The sequence below is a fragment of the Diabrotica undecimpunctata genome, unplaced genomic scaffold (genome assembly GCF_040954645.1).
Source record: "Diabrotica undecimpunctata isolate CICGRU unplaced genomic scaffold, icDiaUnde3 ctg00000656.1, whole genome shotgun sequence".
NCBI classification, from domain to species: Eukaryota; Metazoa; Arthropoda; class Insecta; order Coleoptera; family Chrysomelidae; genus Diabrotica; species Diabrotica undecimpunctata.
The window spans coordinates 102731-108616 of record NW_027311938.1 but is presented as its reverse complement, the minus strand read 5'-3'; positions in this window follow the sequence as shown (position 1 = coordinate 108616).

Here is a 5886-nt window from a genome sequence, read left to right as displayed (position 1 = left end):
GCCATTATTGCAATATCCAGATTTTTCCAAACCGTTTAACCTCACAACAGATGCCAGTAACTTCGCTATCGGTGCAGTACTTTCCCAAGGACCAGTTGGCAGTGATAAACCAATTGCCTTTGCTTCCAGGACACTAAATGAAACCGAAACCAAGTACTCCACAATAGAAAAGGAAATGTTAGCAATGGTGTGGGCAACTAAGTATTTTCGACCTTACCTATTTGGAAGAAAATTTAAAATACTCTCAGACCACCGCCCTTTGCAATATCTATTCTCCCTAAAGGAACCCAACTCCAAACTAGTGCGTTGGAGATTAAAATTAGAAGAATTTGACTACGAAGTAATTTACAAAAAAGGCAAAGCTAATACAAATGCGGACGCACTCTCTCGAATCGAAATACACACAAAGGAAACTAAGGACATCGATTCACAAATTAAGGAAGTCTTTGATGATTTAGTAGACATGGAAGACGATGGATGGTCAACGACTAATAATCCAGATGCAGATCGAATAATCGACGAGATTGTAGAAGAAAAAGCAACAGAATTAATTCCAGAAAACATCCCAGAAGATACTGTTGAAAACGAAGATCAAAACATGGACGAAGACGGAAATGAAACAATACATACAGCAGTAGAAAACCCAATTCTTGGTATACCTATTTCGGAAAAACCACTTAACTTCTACAATAACCAAATTATAGTCAAAATCGTCAACTACAATCCACGACCTCCAGCAATTATACAAACCTTTCCGAATAAAAGACGTTATCATATCCAGCTGTCGAAAGATCAGTTAAAAGCTGATACCATAAAAATTTTTAAGGAACACCTCAACCCGAAAAAGAAATATGCAATTTTATTTGAAGCAGAAGAAGAAATTTTTGCAGAAATTTGCGAAATTATCAGGAAAACTTTTAAAAACAACGCATATGACTTAGTAAAGTGCAATCTTTTATTAGAAGATGTTAACCTAGAAGAACAACAAAAAGAGATTATAAAAAACTATCATGAAGGAAAAACGAACCATAGAGGAATAGCTGAAACAGAAAGTCAAATAAGGAAACGATATTACTGGCCTAATATGAAGAAGGACATAGAAGATATCATAAACTTTTGCGATATATGCCAAGAAAATAAATACGACAGACTTCCTCCCAAACCAAAATTTATGGTTACACCAACTCCCACTAAACCACTGGAAATAGTTCACATTGATTTATTCCAGGCTGATGGACAGAAGTTTCTAACCATAATAGACGCATTTTCGAAATATGGGCAAGCCTACCCAATAAATGGAGGAAATGCAATCAATGTACTCAACGCCCTACTGATTTTTATAACACATCATGGACTCCCAACAATGATAGTAGCCGATAATGGTACGGAATTTAAAAATGGAGTAATACAAGAATTTGTAGACTCTCATAAAATCTCAATCCACTATACAACACCAGAGAATCCGCAATCCAACGGGATGATTGAGAGATTTCATTCTACGTTAATCGAACATCTTCGAATCCTAAGGAACACCAAAGCAAAGCTCTCGATTAAAGAACAAATGCTATACGCTATAATTGGGTACAATAATTCCATACATTCAGCAACGAAGTTAAGACCCATCGACATATTAAACGGACATATCGACGCAAAAGATCCCTTTGACGTTGACATACAGAAAGTAATACTGAACAATTATATCCAAAATCATAGAGAGATAACAAAGGAATTATACAAGGAAGTAAACCAGCAAATACAAGAGAATAAAAATAAAGTCATTGAAAATAGAAATAAATCGAGACAAGACCCTATTACGTATAAACCAAGTACAAAAATCTACACACGGAAAACAGTTACCAGAAATAAATTACTTCCGCGATATTCCGCAAAACATATAAAAAGAAATAACGAAGTGACTGTAAAAACATCAAAAACTACAGTTCACAAGAAAAACATAAAACACCAACCTAAATCAAAAACTAATTCTGAACCTTCCCCACAGGATCACCCTGGCGACGGGAGAGGAAGTGAAGATCAAGGACCTGAAAGACAACCCAGGAATAATTCCCCTCAACCTGGGACAAGCAAAGATTCATACTAGTACACACGATTTTATACACCTTTTCAAACTACTACCAATAAAGGAAGAATTAGACAGAATTGAAACCCAGTACGTTGCAGTGACCACAGCAATTCAAAATGGACTTAGCCATCCGTATTTTAGCAGTTTACAAAATTTCGACCAAGCTCTTAGATATCAATTAAAATCAGCTCAAGAAAAATTCTCAACAATTTACCCCTATAGGAGAACAGAAAGAGGGTTAATTAATGGAATAGGAAGCATTATCAAAGCAATTTCTGGAAATCTAGATCAAGATGACGCAGAAAAATACAACAATGCTTCCCAAAATAAGGACCATAGATATTCAAACAGCGATTAAATTCAAACCATTAAGGATAGATCACATCCCCTTAGACAAACTGCATGAACTCTCTAAGGAAGAGGAACATCTAGAGACAATTAACCCGAAATTATGGAACCATAGCCATAACCATTTTTGGATGACTCCTTTATATATCTTTATTACAATAATCTGCCTCTATATATGTTACAGGTATAAAACAAACAACAAAAAACCCAACTCTAGCGACGAAACTCCAGAAGAGGCCAACTCAACAGTTCTGTTCGTCCCTCACAAAACTTCTTCAGGGGATGGAGTAGTTACAGTACAATGACCGCTACCATCCAGTAAGTTCCACCACGTGGATTCCAACACGAGGCTACCGCTTGAACATTCTGGACTAAATTGCGACGTATTGAACAGCAAGATCAGCAATTAATAAATTATAAAAACACCATGTAAAAATCAATATTTTTCAGTCTGATTTAAAATTATAGTCTGATTTAAATTATTATTGTTGTTACTAAAATCTTTGTAAGTCGAAATAAAAGTTTTAATTGTGAAGTTCAGTTTTTAAAAAAGTATTTTTCCCAAGAACATTCATAATTTGCGCGAACCAAAGCAGCGCATGCACTTTGTAGTCCAAATGGTACTACCCTAAATCGGTACACCACTCCGTCGATAGAAAAAGCGGTATAATTTCGACACTTTTCTGCCAAAGGTATTAACCAAAAACTGTGTTTCAAATCGATTTTGGAGAAAATGTGTGATCCTGTGATTCGTCCAAAAATGGCTTCTATGTTCAAAGGCGCTTCGTATTGCGCGATTGTGTGCGAATTAATGTTTCTTGCATCTAAACATAATCTCAAATCACCATTTGATTTTTTTACGCATACTATCGGGTTGATATATGGAGAGTCACATCTTTCGATCACCTTGTCTTTGATCATATTTTCAATTTCCTGTCCGACGCTTTGCCTGTATTTATACGGGATTGGATATGTTTTCGATTTAAAATTTTCTAAGTTTTTAACTTTAAAAGAATGTTCATAATTTTTAGCCACTCGGCTTTCTTCATTAATAAGATCTCCATAATTTTCTAAAATCTTCTCTATTTCCTTCTCCATGTTTTCTCCACATATTATTTTTCTTTCATCCTCAGTTTGTTCACATGTGTTCACTGTCCGTATTACTTCTTCACAAAATTCTGGATTCTCGTCCATAATTGCCATTTCTTCTCTGTCCTCTTCCGTTATTTCTTCTTCTATTTTTTCTTTATCTTTAATTTCTATCTGGTATTCCGAGCACCATGTTTCGGCTCCTTCCATTTTTCTGCTTATAACTTCCTTTTTTTCCTGCTTTCTTTTCGAACTCTTCTTCTTTTTTTTTATTCTCTTTTCCTCTTCGGATTGATTTTTTTCTTGAGCTTTCGATTTATCCTCTACCGTCATATTGATTTCTTTATGTTTTTCTTGTCCATTTATCCTTTCAGAAAATTTTCTCCTATCTGTTTCCTTTTCTTCTTCTATGTTGTCTGGTTCTGCTCTGATTTCCAGTTGATTTTCCGCAAAATTGATGGTGATATGTTTTTCACTCAATTCATCAATTCCCGCTATCATATCATGATTTAGATCTTCGATCACCACACATTGCATAATATAGAATTGGTTTCCCACTCTAATCCGTACCCCTAAACCTTCGTTTACTGTCGTCAATTTTTTATTATTTGCACCCATTAAAGCAACCCTCGGAATCTTATACACAAATCTGTCCATATTTAATTCTTTTACTAGTTTTTTATTGATTAACGAAATTTCCGATCCAGAATCAATCAGAATTTTAATCGCTTTATGTTTTATAAATGCATCTAAAAAAATTAGACTGGAATTAGAATTTTGTTTTTCGTTTCCCGCCAACTGTATAAACTCTCTCGGGTGACAAAATATACCGGAGAGTTTTTTACTTTTGTTTAGTGGATGCCTTATTGAAAATCCTGTCTGGATTCATTGAATACTTCTTCTTCCTCCTTTTCTATTGCTACATGATTCATCTCTCTTCTGTTTTGTCGTTGGAATCTCTGATTAATTCTATCGTCCCTTTGTTCGTTCGTATTCCTATTCGGAGGATTTTGTGCATCTCTATTCCTGTTGTGATTTTCATTTGTTCTATTTTGTGTATCATTCCGGTTATCGTAATTTTGTTGTCTATTGTAATTATTGTAATTTCTCGGCCTATATTCGTTTGTTGATCTGGGATGTCGGTTTCTCTGGTCATAATTTGATGAATACCTTCTTTCCGGTCCATTATATTGGTCATGTTGTCTTCTATTTCTCATTTCTTTTCTTTTCGCTTCTTTTAATTGAAGGAATTGGCACAAACTATCAATATCTTGATAGTTTCTCAAAATCACGTGATCTTCCAACGTTTCCTCAAAATGTCTGCTGATCATTTCTACCAGCTGTTCGGTAGAATATTTGTATTCTAGATATTTTGAATTGTTATATATCTGCAAAGCATATCTTTCTTCAGATATTCCCATTTTTTCGTGATATTTTCCATTCTGTAGCTCTTGGTTGATTTCTCTCTGTTTATTTTTCCCCCAGAAATAGTTGAGAAATTTATTTTCAAAATCTGTCCAATTTTCAAACTCATCTTCCTTGCTTTCATACCATAACGCTGCTCCTTCTTTCAAATGGTTTCTAATTGTTTCTTTGCAATCGTCAAAATATCTAATATGTTGTAATTTGGTTTTCAAATTTTTAACAAACGGTACTGGGTGTGTTTTCCGAATATCCCCGCCAAACTGTATTTTTATGTCACCCGGACTTTGGATGAGTACTTCTCTCCTGTCTCCCATCTCTCGTTGTTTTCTGATATCCTCAATTTGTTTTTCTATTTCTTTCTTGTCTTCTTGTAGCGCCATTTCAAATTTTTCTTCCAACTGTTCTATTTCCTTTTTCTGGAAATTTCGTATCTATTTCATTGTATCTTGGATATCTTTAATCTCTGTCTCTTGTTTTGCATTCTTTAGGGTTATTTCTTCTATCTGTTGTATTAGTTCTTTCTTTATCCCCTCAACACATCCTTTAATTTCCTGTTCATAGTTTTCCAAACGCTGCTCTATATTCCTGTTATTTAGTTCTATTCCTTGCCTTGTTTCCCGTTGGTTTTCTTCCATTGTTTGTTTTGTTTCATCCATTTTTTGTGATGTTTCTTGTTGATTTCTATCCATTTTATCCATTTTTTGTGACTGGAGTTGCATTAGTTGTAATATTTTATCTATTCCTGATAATTCTTTTTTCTCCTCAACTATTGTAACATTTCCTTCATTATCCGATCCTTCTTCAACAATTGTTTCCTCTTCTCTGTTATCCTCCTTCCTTTCTTGCATTTTGCTTTGACTCCTTGTGGTCGACATGTTGTTTCTTTTCGTTACTGTTTTTGTCCCCGCCAAATGTGAAATTTTACAACACTCTATATGTTT